This window comes from Mauremys reevesii, linkage group 16 (assembly GCF_016161935.1).
Source record: "Mauremys reevesii isolate NIE-2019 linkage group 16, ASM1616193v1, whole genome shotgun sequence".
NCBI lineage: Eukaryota > Metazoa > Chordata > Testudines > Geoemydidae > Mauremys > Mauremys reevesii.
In genome coordinates this window covers 21193027-21211413 of record NC_052638.1, presented here as the reverse complement: position 1 = coordinate 21211413, position 18387 = coordinate 21193027, and the positions used below count along the sequence as shown (strand labels likewise).

The window sequence follows — 18387 nt, the reverse complement described above, 5'->3', positions numbered from 1 at the left end:
CTGAATTTAAAAAACAAAAACAAAAAAAGCAGTGAGTGTTAGCAACATATCAGATCCCAACATCAGGATTACAACCGTACTGTGTCAGGCAGTGGGGAAAAATTTCACTGGTAGAGTGAAATGCATGAAGTTTGCCATGTCTCCATTTGGCAATATACATCATTTAAAACAAACTAAAAAAATCCACACCCCTACATAAATGAGAAAAGTATCAGATCTGCAACCAGATGAGATTTAGGACAGGGCACAGAACGCTGTATTGTCAGCAGACTCTGAATCAGGAAATAGCCCATTTCTGCTTGTGGATGCAGCCCAGGACCAAGACCATGTGCTGACTGTCCAGAGTCAAATCCAAACTTTGAAGAAGCACAGATGTCAAGGTCAGGTACGTCTATCCCCAGTTGTATGCATTTGTGCCAGTGGGTTAAATTTAGCTTGTGCTTCCGTAAACTGTTTTCCCCACATAACGGGAGGATGCTGCCTTTTCATTTTAAGCGGCAAAGAAGGTCATCAATACTGGTGTTGGGATATGTATTGCAACATATACTACTATATTATAGGCCATATGGGCCTGGTATAAATGCTGTATGCTGGACATGGGTATGCGAGTTGTGTGTTGGCAACTGAAGCAAGGATTTAAGGTTGTAAGCAGTCAAGAATGGTCTGTGAAAAACAAATTGTCATGTCCATAAGAGGAAATGGAATGTCTTGGATTATGGTGGCCTGCCTGGAACTGCTTTCCTGGAGTTATGGATGAAAGGCTTAGTAAACAGACAAAGAGCTAATTACGTGATGACTGGTCAATAAAAAAAGGTTGCTTGCTATAGCTGAAGTCGGAGTCAGACACTGACCCAGAGCCCTGAAAGAGAAGGGGCGTGTAATGTGGGGCTCCCCGCGCCTTGTGATCAGACTGAATTTTGACTGGCCATCAGGATTTCCTTTGGATCTTCAGACTCTGGTGTCATATGAAAGGAGTGTGAATGTGGCATGAGTGGGGTTTATACTGTAATACTTTAAATATTTTTACTGATTATGTACCAACACCGTGTCCAGTATCTGCCTGCTCCCCCATCCCAAAAGGAGGCCTTTCTCAGAGCCAAACACTGGTTCTACCAGGAATGAAGGCTCTAGATTCTATGGAGCTTTGTTCCTACACCGGATGCAGGAGAGAGGTGTGGGGCAAAGGGGGCTCAGTACAGGACTACTCTAAGTTGCATAGGCTTGTAACCACCCTCTGTGAGCTATTACGCTGACATGTATAGCCAGGAGCACTATGTGCTTTAACCACACACCTTCTCTGCACTGGGGGGGGAGGGCAGGGAATGGAGCTGTCATGCCAACCTCATATCAGGTCAAAAATCCTATTGTAACAAGGGTACAGGCCCTACTTAATCCCCCTTCTCACTGGCAGAGTCTCATAAAAAGGTATCTTTTCACAGGTGACAGGCTGGTCCAAAGCATCTAGGTGTGGTAGGAGCACCACGGTTACATTTCACCCACATCAGACAGTCTGCTACAGTTTTCCTCTCCCCAACATACAATGATGCACCTATCACATAGCAATATCTGCACTTCGGCCTATATTATGCCTGATGCCAAATCACAGGCCATGATTTAGCAGTGTGGAGGGGTATTAGCAGGAATCCCCAGAGGCATTGTGGCAGACTTGTCTAGAGCAGTGGTTCTCAACCAGCCGTCCAGGGCCTCCTGGGTGAGCAGGAGTGTGTTTCAAGGGGTCAGCCAAAATAAACCAGAGAGCAGGGCAGGCATTAAACTTGCTGCAGCCCAGGGTAGAAAGCCAAAGCCTGAACCCTGCTCGCCTGGGGCTGAAGCCAAAGCCCCAGCAACTTAGCTTTGTGGGGGCCCTCTGTGGCATGGGGCTCCAGGCAATGGCTCTGCTGGCTACCCACAACACTGGCCCTGGCTTTTAATCTACTGGATATGCAGGGAAACAGTGTGGCACAGGCAGGTGGGCTGTGGAGTTTTGATAGCATGTTGGGGGGGTGGGGGTGGGGCTCAAAAAGAAAAAGGTTGAGAAGCCCTGGTCTAGAGGCACCAGGGTAACATGCACCAGAGCTGAGGCTATGACAGCTTTTAAAGTGCTCCCCCACAATGGTTTAGCTCCAGGGACCAATGTGGGAAAGGGGTGGAGCCAAGTCTCCAATCCCTTTGGGGAACTACAGTATTGGCAGGGAGGAAGCCTGTTCACATCTAGTTTACTGTTCATCCCCTTTGGGACAAGAAAGCCTTATCACTTAATTGTGACCTGTGTGGGTTTCCACCTCTTAAAGCACTCAATACAGAGCCATCTCTCTCCTGATTTATCAAAAACAGCTGCAAATAAAAAAATTCCACACCACACACCCACCCCTGACCAACACAAAGGTACTGCAGGTACCTTCAAGTTTCAGATACTCCAGTTTTCAAAAGCAACACAGAAGCCTGAAGACACAGTGGTGTGACAAGACTCCCATAAAAAGATCAAAAATGTCTTTCAAGAATGTGTTCAGAATAGAAGATCTCTACCTATGTTATTTTTCTGTAATAGAAGTGTGTATGTGTAAATAAAAAAAATAAAAACCACACACTTGAGATGCCACAATATTAACCTATTACTAGCCTCTGGAAGTAATAAAATGCCATCTAATTCCCAAAAATCCAAGAGTTAAGGAAAAGGAGGGAAAAAAAATACTGTTATATGTGCTCAGAGGGATGAGAGAGATTCTTAGATAAGAAAGGTTTCAGAGTAGCAGCCGTGTTAGTCTGTATCCGCAAAAAAAACAGGAGTACTTGTGGCACAAAAATACATTTGACCCTTTTACAGCAGAAGTGATCACAACTGGCAAAGGATCCATCTGTTTTCTACAGACACCAACATATTTGCCATTCTGACAGCTCATCACTAGAGACCTTATTTATTCATGCTTTCATGGTCCTCTGCACACACAGACTATTCTAACATGTCTTTAGTAATTAATGTCACACGACTGCCAAGGAATGAGGTTTCTCAGCGGAGTGCACCTAACTCCCCTCATACATGTTACACATTGTTCCACAAACTTGGCCATGTAATGAAGACTCTGCAGGGACTATGATGCATGACAATAGTGCACCCTGCCAAGCAAGATGCCTGGCAGCATTTTACAGCTGTGTGTTTCCCCAAGGCTGATCTTTCTCACCTGGGCTCAAACCCTGTTCCCTGTGCCCCCACCACATCTTAGTCCCTTTGTTTCTTCATGTGTTTTCAGCAGTCTTCCTTCTTGGGCAGGGAGGCAGTGAAGAAGAGCCTGCCCAGCCTTAAATAGGATTTACATATGGCAGGAATCTCTTGTTTCTTAGTTTGATCCCCACCCCCTTCAGTGGAAAAGTACCAGCATTTCAAGATGGTGTCTGGTACTAGGTGACAGGATCACAGAACCCTGAAGTGTCAAAATAACATCCCAGGAAACTTCTCAGGAAGGAGGGAGATTAGTATCTTCAAAGTCCTATTGTTCTTCCTAATGGCCCATCCAGGCTGCTTGCCTACAGTCTGGGGGGTGTTCACCAGGTGAAAACACAGTTGTAATTATTACAGTCAGCGGCGGCTCCTAGCGTGTGCCTGGGGCAGCAACCTGCAGGGGGGGCACCCTGCCAGTCCCTGCGAGGGCAGCAGTCAGGCTGCCTTTGGCGGCGCACCTGCGGGAGATCTGCCGATCCCACGGATTTGGTGGCAATTTGGCAGCAGGTATGCCGAAGCCACGGGACCGGGGACCTCCCGCAGGCACGTCGCCGAAGGCAGCCTGCCTGCCGTGCTTGGGGCAGCAAAAAAGCTAGAGCCGCCCCTGATTACAATCAATATTTCTAACTTCAGATACCGAAATGATACTTGCATACAAATAAGATAATCCTATTCAGTAAATCAACCTTTCCAATGATCTCAACATGACCCATCTTGCATAAATGTATCTTAGTTATGCCATAATCATAGCATGACAATATCTCTATGAAGACTATGAAACGCAAGGTCTCGTCCTCCTTCTAAATTGGGCAGGCAGCATAAGCATTTTAACTACACAAGGAGTAGCCAACCCCTCAACAGGACTCGATGCCTGTGCAAATGTTTTTCATAAATTACTAAACACGATCAGCAAATGCAATGGAGGAGAAATCAATCTTCTCCTTTCAGAATTTCTTAAAGCCAAATACTCTAAGGCTTCAAACATCCAGGCCCTTTAAGTGATTCTGAAGCCTCAGAATTTGCCATGAAGTCCACCTTTGCTCCCTTCAGAATGTGCTTGAGACTAGAGTCTCATTTAAAATATCCATCCAAGCAGCCTTGTAAGAATAACCTTTACAATGCAAGCTGAGTGTAAATCAATGCAGATTGTACTTCCTGAAACAATCTGTCCTAGAGGCAGGAGTTGCCCCATTCGTTTCATTTCAATAGCTATTAACTCTAAAACCTAAAGATGACAATTTAAATGTCAACATTAAGTATTTCATCGCTTATAATATTTGTACTACTGGATGATTAATATGATTTTGCCCAATCCTAAACTGCCTCTCAAACGTCTCTAGATATCTAAAGCCCCAACAAGCCCCTACCCAGCTGCCCAAACTTGCTGCTTCACCCCATGCCTAGGGTGACCAGATAGCAAGTGTAAAAAAAAAAAAAAAAAAAAAATCAGAACAGGGATGAGGGGTAATAGATGCCTATATAAGACCATGTCCCTACCCATGCCCAATGACTTTTATAATGCCATTACACCTTTCCTCTTTATCATGGTATCAATCTAGTTGGATATCTAAAATACACAGGAGAAAGAGCATGAAACAACAGACAGCATTAATTCAACCAGATTAATCTGTCCCCTTAGCCAAGACTCAAGTAGTTTGATACAGAATGGGATAGATTATATTATACATACACACACACACACACGCAGAGCCACATCCTTCAGAAAGCTTCTTCTTGCACTAATTTGTTATTTTAGCCAAAGCTTCTACAGCTCCCAACCCAAAATGACAGGAACCAAATATCTGGAGTTATTACAAGAGTACTTTAAAATAGGACAGTTGTTTGAGGATCAATGAAATCAGCACATTGTCACAGGAAGAGAGAAAGAAGTGGGGATATGTGTGTGTGTGTGTGTGTGTGTCTCTCTCTTTCACGTGAGAATCTTAAATGGTTGTAGGAGTGGAACACACTGCTTGATGTAAATAAGTAGTCTATCATTTGCAGGGGACTTCCCCTTTCAACAGGAAAGCACTTCTGAAGTTCCAAAACACTAGAAGACATACTAGGAAATCATTGTAAGCTTTGCTGCATTAAACCTCCAATCCAGCAAAGTTTGCAAGTACTACTAATAACGACGTACACACACACACACACACACACACCCTGCCCATATTTAAAAAAGATTTGCTGGATAAGGGGTTTTAGTCAGGATTGCTCCTGAAGATCTTTACATTTGCCCCTAAAGATTCTGTCTAAAAAGTTTTAGATTAAGTTAAGTGCTGACTCTCATGGCTTCTTCCCTGAAGTCTTCCCACAGGCCTGATTTAGGAGCTTCCTTCTCTAGTTATCCTCTTCCTCCAGGGATAGTCCCAGGGTACAAGCACCATCTCTGTAATTCCTTTCCCGGAAAGAGGAGACTCCTAACTACTCCTTGCCAGTATCCTGCAGTTCTTACCACCTCAGCTGATTCTCCCCTGCTGAGTCTAATCCTTAGTTACCTGCCTCCCCCTTCAGATGCCAAAGAATGGGTTAATTGGGTTTTCTGGAGCCCCTTAAACTCCTCACTGGATTTGAAAGGGTTAATACACGCCCATTACACCATCTTTATACTAGCAGAGCACCTTGCACAGGGGGACCTTGATCCTGATAGAGGACTCCAGGTCTCACTACACTACAAATGACAAATAGCAAAGCTTTTTTAATTTATTATTATAGGTAAATATCTTTACCTGACCTTCCTGTCTTGAACATCCATTTTACTACCAAACTGCCAACAATCACAGTACGTAAACTCTCCTTTTAAGACACATTAAGAATCTATTGCAAGAGAAGCCTTGCATCTAAGTTTAGCAGTAATGTTACTGTGCAACATCTTGTTAACGTGTCATGCTATTTGCCACCACAATGTAAATCTGAAGCTAACAATATTCTGCAGATCTAATGAATTTTAACACCATCACTACTTGCACTTGCTATCTGCTGTTTCAGCAAATGGCAGTTAGAAGTGATTGCAGCAAAAAAAATAACCCCACATGACACATCTGATGTTTCTCCATTGCTCCAAAACATTTTTTGAATACACAGAATCATAGAAATGCAGGGCTGGAAGGGACCTAGAGAAGTCAAGTTCAGCCCCTTGCAGAGGCAGACCAAGTAAACCTAAATCATCCCCGACAGGTGTTTGTCCAACTTGTTTTTAAAAACCTCCAGTGTTAGGGACTCCACAACCTGCCTTGGAAGCCTATTCCAGAGCTTAACTGCCCTTATAGTTAGAAAGGTCCTTCCCCTTCCAATATCTAACATAAATCTCCCTTGCTTCAATTTAAGCCCCATTACTACTTGTCCTACCTTCAACCTGGAGAACAACTGATAAAGGCTATTCTAAAGAAATCAGTGAACACAGTGGTTCTCAAACTATTGTACTGGTGACCCCTTCCACATAGCAAGCCTCTGAGTGTGACCCCTCTAAAATATATAAAGAAGTTATATGGTATATAAAATGGTGTTTTAATTTATGACACCATTATAAATGCTGGAGGCAAAGTGGGATTTGGAATGGAGGCGGACAGTTCACAACCCCCTGGGAAGTCCTGACCCCCAGTTTGAGAATCCCTGCTTTGACATATCTGAAAACTTCTTAAGACTAAACATGGTCAGGTTTGTTTGTTTGAAATTAAAAACCATGCCTCACAAGGCAGGTTTTCTAAACCCTTTTTCTAGGGCTGTCAATTAATTGCAGTTAATCATGATTAATCGCACTGTTAAACAATAGAATAGCAATTGAAATGTATTACATTTCTTGATGTTTTTCCTACTTTTCCAATATATCAATGTCAATTACAACACAAGTGTACAGTGCTCAATTTTTTTATTACAAATATTTGCACTATGAAAAAAAGGGGTTTTCAATTCACCTCATACAAATACTATAGTGCAATCTCTTTGTTGTGAAAATGCAACTTACAAATGAATTTTTTTTTTACATAACTGCACTAAAAAAAAAACCACAACGTGAAACTTGAGAGCCTACAAATCCATCCAGTCCTACTTCTTGTTCAGCCAATCGCTAAGACAAACAAGTTTGTTTACATTTATGGGAGATAATGCTGCCCACTTCTCACTTTCAGATGCCATTGTAATTAAGAACAGGCATTTGCATGACACTGTTGTAGCCCGTGTCACAAGATATTTACATGCCAGAGGTACTCAAGACTCATATGCCTTTTCATGCTTCAGCCATTGTCCCAGAGGACATGCTTCCACACTGATGACACTCGTTAAAAAAAAATAATGGGTTAATTAAATGTGACTGAACTATTTGGGAGAGAATTGTAGGCCTCCTGACAGGGGTGAAAGTAACTTAAATGACTTACCAGTACGCTGGAGTCCTGAGCGGGGGCATGGCCTCAACTGGAAGAGGCATAGCCTTTCAAGATTTACGCCATACCAGACCGGACTGGCTTACTTTCACCTCTGTCTCCTGCTCTGTTTTACCTGCATTCTGCCATAAATTTCATGTTTTAGCAGTCTCAGATGATGACCCAGCACATGTTTGTTTTAAGAACACTTTCACTGCAAGTTTGACAAAATGCAAAGAAGGTACCAATGTGAAATTTCTAAAGATAGCTACAGAACTCAACCCAAGATTTAAGAATCTGAAGTGCCTTCCAGAATCTGAGAGGGATGAGGTGTGGAGCATGTTTTCAGAAGTCTTAAAAGACCACCACTCTGATGTGGAAACTACAAAACACAAACCAACAAAAAAGAAAATCAACGTTCTGCTGATGGCCTCTGACTCAGATGATGAAAATGAACATGCGTCGGTCCACACTGCTTTGGATCGTTATTGAGCAGAACCCGTCATCAGCATGGATGCATGTCCTCTGGAACGATGGTTGAAACTTCAAGGGACATATGAATCTTTAGTGCCTCTGCCATACAGGGCTGGCTCCAGGTTTTCTGCCACCCCAAGTGACGGCAATTCGGCAGCAGGTCCTTCACTCCGAGAGGGACCCGCCACTGAATTGCCACCAAAGACTCGGACGTGCTGCCTCTTGGTATTGGCCGCCCCACGCACCTGCTTCTTTAGCTGCTGCCACATAAATATCTTGTGACTCCAGCTACAGTGTCATGCAAATGCCTGCTCTCACTTTCAGGTGACAGTGAACAAGAAGCCGGCGGCATTATCTTCTGCAAATGTAAACAAATTTGTTTGTCTGAGTGACTTGCAGAACAATGTAAAAACTTTACAGCCCAATACAGGTTTTATTGGTACATGATTCTACATTTAGAAGCTCAACTTTCTGGATAAAGAGATTGCACTACAGTACTTGTATTAGTATTTTTCAATTCACTTTTTTTTTTACGGTGCAAATATTTGTAATCAAAAATATAAAGTGAACACTGTACACTTTGTATTGTAATTGAATATAGTTGAAAATGTAAAAAACACCCAAAATATTTAAAGAAATGGTATGCTATTTTTTTGTTCACACAATTAATCGTAATTTTTTTATTCACTTTTTTAAATAGCCCTACTTTTTTCATTTTTGCTGCTCTCCTCTGGACACACTCCAGTTTGTCCACATCTTTCCTAAAGTGCAGCACAATATTCCAGGTGAGTCCTCACAAGTGCCACGTAGAGCGGGACAATTACTCCCCATCTTACATACAAGAACCCTGTTAATGTACCCCCAGAATGATATTAGCCTTTTTGGCTCACATTTAATTTTGTGATCCACTATAACCCCATGTGGAGGCAGAGCATAAATGCAGATGTAAATACTTTGTACATTTGCAGTTTTAAGTAATATCTTCAGCAATATTTTTCCTACAGATTGTGCATCTTCTTAGTAATACCCTATAGTGGCAGTTCTATTTCCCCAGCAAAAGCACAGCTATTTAAATAGCTGTGGCAACATGTCACCAGTGTTTACATAAGTATTAACAACTTCCCATGTGGTCTTTGCAGCATGTATTCACCTGAAGGGATTCTGCACCCTAGAGCATTTGTAGTTTTCTGTTTGTTGGCAGTGCGATATTTTAAACAGACAGAATGTTCAGACACTAGGGTTTGTATATGAAGAGCAACTTACAAAACTAAGGAGGAAAACAAGCACAGGACTAACCTTTAGGCACAATATGCAAGAAGCAAAGTCTCACCCTTAAAAAGGGATAAAGTGTAGTATTCACTAGGTATCTTTTCTTCTGCTGCTATAGAAGCACTTGCATCTTTCATTTCAATCATGTGAAAGCCTTCCAAGAGAGAAGTTAAGCTCAAGAAATATACTTTTATGTATGTCATTTTCCCCCTAGGCACTAAATAAAACCTGTCCCTTTTTAAATTGGGTCCATATAGAACCTAATACTTTGGCATGTATACTTTCACAGCATCATTGTAGGATATGTTTCCATTATCCATTTTAAATTCTTGGGACAAGAGTGTTTCATATAAGCACATGCCAAGCTGCTGTGTAGGGAGCAGAAGCATCCTAGTAAAAAGTGCCTCAGACTTCCTGCCTGCACATGGCAAGATGGCAGACAGAATAGACGTAGCAACCTGTTCTGCAGTTCTCCTCCCTTTTGTTCCCAGGGGAGTACTACACAGCCTTCCTCCCAACATGTGACCAGTGACAATACGATCATAGGAAGGTCAAGGGCACGGCCACACCTTGAACCAGTGGAGCCCTCCTTCCATATTCCTATTTGTTTCTGACAGAGTGCACTGTTGAGTGCATGAAGGGAGACCACACAGAATTTTTTGCTCTTGTCTGTGTAGAGATGAGGTAGATAAGTTATTATAATATACAATGCAACAGACAGTATCCAAATTCTGTACCCAGAATTTTTAAAATAGGTAAATGATCCACACAAAGAATACAGCTAGCGGGGTCAGTGCTGGACAGTCTGTGTGCATTCCCTGCTGGTTGTGTCAAAATATATATGTGCAATATTACATAGGTGTGTACACACAAACCCCACCCCCGAATAGTAAGCTTTATGGACCAAGTAACAGCCTCTCTCAAATGTCTGCATATCAACTGGCACATCAGAGCACAGGTACACAGACGTTCCAAAGATATCCCAACTCAATGTTGTAAGCAATATGGCTTGTTAGAGCAAAATGCCCTGTATCATACCCTAATTAGCCATTACTCACGTTTGTCAAAATATAAAGATGGCGCTCTTTACATTCTCACGGAAATCTTCTCTTCACCACCCGCTTGATTGTGGGTCTCTTTGAAAGTCCACCTCTCACTTATTAGAATGAACGTTTGCACTTTAATCTCTTTCATCCAAATTGTTACTAAGGCTCAAGTAGTGGAAGGTGTTCTTGAAAAGTGGAAGGTGTAACATACTCAGTTTCTCTCTCCTACTTTAAAAAAAAGTGATTACTAATAACTTGGAGAAAAAAAACTCTAATCTTGTGATCTTTTAAAAATTGAAGACGAGTTTCTGCAGGTGGACATCTTGAATTTCCTTTTCTATCCCAAAGCAATTAGACGTTTCAGCTAAAATAGAACAACCAACAACTAGGAAATTAAGTAACTCTCTTAGTGGAATTTCAAAGCCCCAGCACTGTCTAATTACAGCATTCTTAAGGGTATCAGAGATTAATGAAACTAATGTATTAAAAAGATCCAAGTGAAAAAATGGAGCCAGATTGTTGAGAGAAGAAACAGTACTTGGAGTACTTTTGGTTTTTTATCCCACATATGATAGTGGCATAAGACTCGGATGTTTCTGGACAGCCAGAAGTGATCTATGCAAGTTCCCATCATCATATTGTCACTTAATCAGAAAATGGGGTTCTACTATTTTAAGGCAATAATGTTACTCTGACAACTCTCTTCAGCCTTGTCCCCAACGCACTAAGACTCCTAGCCACAAAGAGAGCAGTTCCTGCACCCAGGAGCTTACAGGCCATGGTCCAGTGCTTCACTTGGAGAGGTAGTATCCTAATTAACAGTTTTCAAGCCCTCTAGTCTCACTCACTGTGTTGCAGGTTTTAGCAACACCCAGAATAGCTATGTGGATATGTAACTAGACCACATGCTTTGTATATTTAGTGAACATTATTTGGCTTGCTTTGCCCATCTGGTTTCTTCACTTATTGTGTGAACAGCATTATCAACTCTTGCAATTCTTTCCCCCAAGTGACAGGCTTTCAAACAGTGCTCAAGCTCATATTGAGATGACATGAGAAACTCCAGCTAGAAACCAGAAAAAAAGTCTTCGCCTTCTCTGCTGAACAGCAAACAGAACAGTGGGGTATGGAAGAATGAGGGAGCAAATAGCCCGCACATGCATTCTGGGTATGGGCAGGGGGGGGATTCAAACATTGAAAGACAAGCTAGACAAAGAAAAGGAAAGAAAAAGAAAAAGCCACACACCACACACAAACCAGAACAAAGATTGGATTCAGAAATGCTGACAGAACCTCAGGGGAACTGTAATTTGGTAGTGTGCATGCTTCCAGTTCTTCTCTAGGCCAGAATTTCTGGTGAGACAACATCACCTCCTGTGATGCACCACAGTCTCCTCTTGTTGGGGAGGCAGTGCATTATGAGAGTTGCATAGCTACAGGTACATAAGGCTAGATTGGCAACTTGCAAAGAACTGTGAGAAAGTGACAGTGCAGGTACTAAACTGTGACTCAGGGGTATGTCTACACAGTAGCTGGGAGCACACCCCTGCAGCCCAGACAGAGACAGACAGGTGCTAGCTCTGCTCAAGCTACTGCATTAAAAATAGAAGCATGGATGTTACAGCACAGACTAGACACCTGAGTACAGACCCAGAGGGTCAGGTGTTTTTATACTCAGGTAGCTAGCTTGCGCCACAAACATCTACGCTGCTATTTTGAACACACTAGCTCATCTGTCTTCCCCGACTGGGAGGCATGCTCCCAGCTTTTGTGTAGACATACAGTGCATGTTGCTACACTGAACTTAGAAGGATGAGCACTGGTTGCAGGTGCAAAGTGTTGCAAGTAGGAAGTCAGTCTGTGTGCACATGGCTAGAATGGTAGCTGCAGTTGTAGCACCTCTGTAAATATTATTCTTAATAAAGAGCCAATTTAGCTTTAGAAATTGGAGTCATGTAATTACCCAGCATGAGGTACATGAAACAATTTTTCCCCTTAGATTCCTCTTGTTCTACGGGAGACAGTAAGGTGCACTAACCCTTTTTCCTGGAACAGGGCCCCCACCATGCTGGTTCACTTGTGCTAGCCAGAGGAAAGTCTCTGACCATTCCTGTGCCAACTCACCTGGTAGTTTGTACACAGTAGTAAGAGAGAACCTTACAACCCCCTTATTTCCCCATGCAAGCCCATAGGCCAGTTCAGAGGAGAGTCCACAATGGTTAGCAAACAAGAAATAAATCCATCTATGGACAACAGTAAATTGAAGTTGGTTTAATTTGAGGGTTTTCAGATGATGAATCTCAACAGTTCAGAAAGAGAGATGCTTAAATTCTTGTATGTCATCTGAAATAACTGAATTAGATTTGAAATTGGAATTACAGCTAGTAGTTTGGGTTTTTTAAAGGCAACATAACTAACTACATTTAAGTTATGAAGCAATCTGAGCCACTGAATTATTACTGAACTAGGTAAAGAATAAAAGCAGGTGAGATTTATCAAGTATATTACCACGTATTAGTTACCCCAGCTGACATTTTAATGGTGATGGAAAATGCGAACAAGCTAAAGGAGGATTTTCATAAACCCTAGCACATATTTTGCCACATGCAGCTTTGAATACATAAATTCATGCTTTGCCAATAGTAACGAGACAGAGTGCAGAAGCCTGCTGGGCCCTCTTAAACATTTCCTGTGGGAAAAAAAATACACGATTAAAGAATTGTGAATATTCCCCTCCAATTTATTATTAAAACAGCTCTTCATACTCCCTCTGCATTCTTAACTCACTCCTGTGGGCTGAAATTAAATCATTGGAAGCCACATGCTAGCCAAAGTGGCTGTCCCTTGACTATGTTTCATCAAATCTATCCATCCTTGTTAAAATATTACACTAATAACTCAGAATGCCATAGTAAAATGGAGTGCTTTGGATCCAGACCAAAGGACATTTTTTGTAAGAGCAAAGAGAATTGTATAGCCAAAATTATCAGAAATTGGGAGCCTAAAATGTAGACTCCTAATAAGTGGCCCTATTTCTAAAAAAGTGCTAAAAGCCCAGATGCACAAAAATTAATTTTAAAGAGGGCTTCAATCAGAAAGTTCTACTTCTGACTTGGTTTGAAGCAAGGAAGATAAAAAGTTCACCTTTGTCATCTTAGATGCAGCACTTTAGCGTCTATTCTAGACTTCCAGGTAAAGACTTAGATTTCACTAAGTTCTGTGAATGGAGCTCAAAATTCTTGTGTACAAGACCCTGATCCTGCAAAATGACTTTGTTCGAAGTGTTCACGTGTACAAAATTTTAAGAAAATCTGTATTAGCCAAGCAGTTTACTTAAAAAGCAGATAGATACAAATGGCAAATGACTGACTCACAGGCTACTTTTAGTGAAGTAAACAGTAACCCTGCTATGCTGTGATTAGCCCCTGCAGAATAGATAGTGAATATTGATGAGTATCTCATTAGTTAATGAAAATATAACAATTGCCTGTGGAATTATTTCCCCACTGTTATGAGTCTACAAGTTTATTAAGTATTCATCTGCTGTTACTTATGCAACTGATCTCCATTTCCCCTCCTGTGACTTAAAGTTCAGTTATTTCAAATCCCCAAAAAGATACACTCCATGTGTTAAAATATAAAGGCCCAAATGAAACCAAAGTTAGGCCAGTACCAGGTAGGTATGATACAGTTCCTTAATTTAGTTAACACAATGTTTGTTGATACAACTGTAGTTCCAACTGCACTCACTTCACTACATTCTGATTTTGAAGGCGAGATTCCGATTTGGTCAAATGAAAGACAGAATCTCCCAGAACATTTAATTCTTTGTATTCTGCAGCTATTAAGAAGCCTTATTGTTTCAACCTCACTCAATCTTTTAAAATTTACCAGAAATGCAAGTTTTAAACAACATTTTGCTGTTATTATTGTTAGTTTCACAGGCAACAAGATGCTTTACAGAATTACAAACTTGGACCTCGCTCCTTCAAAAAAACAAGACAAAAAAACCATCACACACACACACCCAACTGCATGTCCTTCACTTTACACACTCTTAATAGACCCTCTGACTTCAATTAGGGCTAACAGTGCATAAAGATAAATACATGGGCTAAGCTTTGCAGGAGTTGGGTCTATGCAGCTGCAGAGATCATTACACCCATTAAATCAGTACCAGCAGTATTACAGACTTGTGGAGGACAGAAGTGGACACTTTTGGCAAAGAGCTCTGCAGAGGGAATTTAGGAAGGATGACTATAATTTGGCCAGGGCAGCAGGGTCAATATCCAAGCTGCTGCGCAAAGTGCCAGGGGCTCTTTAATGAGCATGAATAATCAAAGCCCTAGGTTTTACATCTCTCACTCAAATGAAGTTGCACCACACAATAAAGTTGGAGTGAAATTCTCAGACATTTTCTGAGGCATCTCCTTGTAGAACATTTTGACAGTTATTTATCTCATACAAGGCACTGATGTAGCTTGCTGAAATGCAGCTGTGGTACCCAATGACTTGTCAAGATGCCAGCTTCTTTTAAGCAGTCACTAGACTGTTTGTACCATTTATTACTATGCAACAGGCATATTTTGCACACACTTGGTTCTATTATTTAACTTTCATCCACCACATGAATATTATTTTCAAAAGGTGATTGCAGGTGCTAAAAGACAGCCCTGAAGAGAAAAGATGAACAATGAAGAAATAGGAGCTTTAGCTCTTAAGGACACAATCCTTTGATTGTGGTCAAAGACATTCTAAGAGTAACAGCACAGCACTGACCAAGAATATATCACTGATCGTTATTAAATTGTTTGCTGTTGTCAGACATTGTTGCTTCCCTTTTTAAATCTTGTACACATGCTCATCCCTCCTTAACAAAATACTTTGGCTGAATAGCAAGATGCCCAGTGACCTGTACATAGAGACATTGTACATGGTACCAATGTTGGTTATTACTAAGCAAAAGGACTGATTGCATCACAGAGGAGGGGAAAAAAAACATTTCTGTGGGATAAGGAAACCAGAAATAAAGGAATCTGAAACAGGAAGCAAGATGACCACTGCTCTTTCATGCCACAGATAGCTTGTGCTCTTATATTTTTAATTACTAGCTAGGAAAGCAGCAGTGTTTCATTTTTTTTAAAACTCCAGAAGATATCTATGGCAAAAACACCCATGCTACTTAAATGAGTAACATCTGTGTTGTGCTTTTGAGTCAGAGCTGAGCAGTAACAACCTACCAGGCAGAGCCAGAGCTATAGCAGGTATACTGGTCAGAATAGAAATCACATAGAATAACAGCAATTTACACCTAAATTCCCCCAGCTAGTCTGTTCACACAAATGGTATCTGCTAACTCATAGTGAGGGAGAGAACAAGTCTCCTACATCATCCCTCCCTGTTAAAACTCCAAAGAGCCCCTCCCTTGTGAACCATTCCACCCAAATCACTGTCATCAAAATTCTTGCCAAGGAATGGTTGTACCTCCACTCAGAGCCCTTAAGGGCCATTACCAATCCTTAATTAGACAGAAATTTTTAAGTCAGATGAGACATTTACTCCCTCCAAAGGATTAAACCATTTTCTGCAGCACTCATCGCTTCTGTTCTCCTAGGGAGCAGCAACAGATGAGGAACAAGTCCCAGAAGGTACAAGAACTGCTAGCCCAATGTCTAAACACCCAACACTTACCAGTCTGAGCCGGCTGGATGTTGCGGAGAGCAGCTACTCAAGGGCATGCACCTGAAACTGCCAAGCTGTTCCCCTGGCAGCTAGTGAAAGAGGCAGACACCAATTTTGATGGAATATTGGGGTTAGCTACAGAACGCACAACTTTAACTCAAGAGAAGCAGGAAAACTGAGCAGGAGGCTTTCCCAACCTGCTCTAAATCAGAATTTATGCAAAGAGACAAATCTCAGCTTCTTGCTGGAGTTTTGGCTTTATTAACAACAATATAAAGTTCAGCTGAAGCCTTCTCCCCAGCCTCAGGGCCTGCTGCTGGAATTCTTATTTCAGGACAGCTCATCTTTCTCTCCAAAGTGTCACTCCCACCTCCCTGATACCAATTAGGCTAACAAGCCACCCATGTATCAGCAGAATCCACATATCCCTTTTGCAATAGGAGCAACACCTGCTATCAGGATGGAGCATTTCAGACAAGCCCTGCCTCCTGTTACAGGCATTCAGACACACTGAAGGTAGGGAAGCCAGGATTAACTTTTTACCTTCTTCCCCATATTTGAGAACTAAAATAGATTCAGACCACAATGACTCTTATTTCAAGTCAGTTCTGTCAGCACTCTCATTGTGTCCACCAGAACAGGGGCCTCTCATCCGTCAAACCAGCTGCAATACTCTGCTTGAAAAAAACTAAAACTAATTTTATTGAAACTAGCATCTAGTGTCTGGACTGATGTAGGGTAGAACAATTTAAATTTATTGCAGCACTATAACTTTTACAGTTTATTGGTTGGAAGGATTTGAAGTTTCTTTTTAAACATGAAAAGAAATCCAATACACTTAAATCATTTCACAATGTGAAAGCCCAGAACCCAACTCATTTTCAAACTCAGCCATTTGTTAGGGTAAAAAAAAAAAGCTATTGATTTTACAATCACTCTCTACAAAAACAAAACAAAAACAAAACTAGAATAAAAAGTCAAAACTCTCCAAATTTTTTGAAATAACATCTATGTAGAGTTATTTTTTACCTACTTCTAGCCAACAAAAGCAAAGAGACAAGGGGGCGGGGGGGAGAAACAGAATGAGCCTTTTCCTAAGTGAAAGTGTGGCAGATAGGCAGCCCTGAAGACTCAAGTGCTCTGTTTCTCCATACAATAGGATACAACACTGTCAATGGAAACTTACTCTTGTACTATCCCATTAGCCCAACTCAAACCTGCTCTGGAAAGGCCACTTCTAAGGGTGAAAGAGCAGTTCAGTTTCCATGATCATTCAGTTATTGACCTCTCTCTTGAAACTGGTAGAGATGCCAAATAATCAGGGCCGGCTCCAGGGTTTTTGTCGCCCCAAGCATCAGGGAAAAAAAACGAAAAAAGAAAAAGCCGCGATCGCCATCTGCAGGAGCTCTACCACCGCCGCTTCAGTCTTCAGCAGCAATTCAGCGGCAGGTCCTTTGCATGGAAAGGGAGTGAGGGACCAGCTGCCGAAGAGCCAGACATGCCACCCCTTCCCCGTGGCCGCCCTAAGCACCTGCTTGCTGGGCTGGTGGCTGGAGCCTGCCCTGCAAGTAATGCTGTTTCTGACGAGATGGTCTTACGGTTAAGACACTTGACTGGATCTTGGGAGATCTGGGTTCTTTGACCAGCTCAGCCACAGACTCACTATGGGTATATTTACAGTGCAAAAAACAAACCAAGGCAGGGAGTCTCAGAGCTGGGGTCAACTAACTCAGGTTCATGCTACAGAGTCAAAATAGCAGCATGGGCATTTGCACTGGGGCTGGACCCAGGCTCTGAGATCCACACCCTCCCTGATCTCAAAGCCCAGACTCCAGCTGAAGTGGGAACATCTGCAATGCTATTTTTAACCTTGCACGTATCAAAATGAAACATTTTGACTATTTCAAAAAAACTTCAGACTTTTTTCAAGTCGAGAAGCTCACTGAAACTGATCCTTTCCCAAGAAAAAACATTTCAGTTCCTGACCAGCTCCAATTGTAAGCTCTTTGGGACGCAGCTTGTCTTTTACAGCACCTAGCCAAGCAGAGCATCAATCTTAGCTATGACTTTTAGATACAAATAAGTGTTATTTTACATAGGCAACTCTGTGAAGTAAATATTTAATGATTATTTAAAAAAAAACAAACAGCCATGGTTATATGGGAATAGCTTGAAAAGAAAAAAAATTTCCTAAGTCCAGTGGCATAGCTGGTAGCTTGATTCCAGCAATCTTACTCTTTAGGCACTGAAGTATAGTAAAGATAAAGATAGTTAATGCCAATATTGATCCACACTAGTTGGCCATCCGAGGAATAGAGGAACAGTCATAAGAAAAGTGAAA

The 18387-nt window shown here is 41.7% G+C and overlaps 1 long non-coding RNA gene across 2 annotated transcripts in view; it reads right to left on the bottom strand.

Moving 5' to 3' along the window:
* LOC120384748 overlaps positions 1–16336 on the bottom strand; it is a 171069-nt gene extending 154733 nt beyond the window's left edge. For both annotated transcript variants that reach the window (XR_005589085.1, XR_005589084.1), the window contains exon 1: positions 16056–16336. This is a non-coding gene — a long non-coding RNA (uncharacterized LOC120384748). The remainder of the gene's footprint in view (positions 1–16055) is intronic.
* Between the last annotated feature and the right edge of the window lie 2051 nt (positions 16337–18387).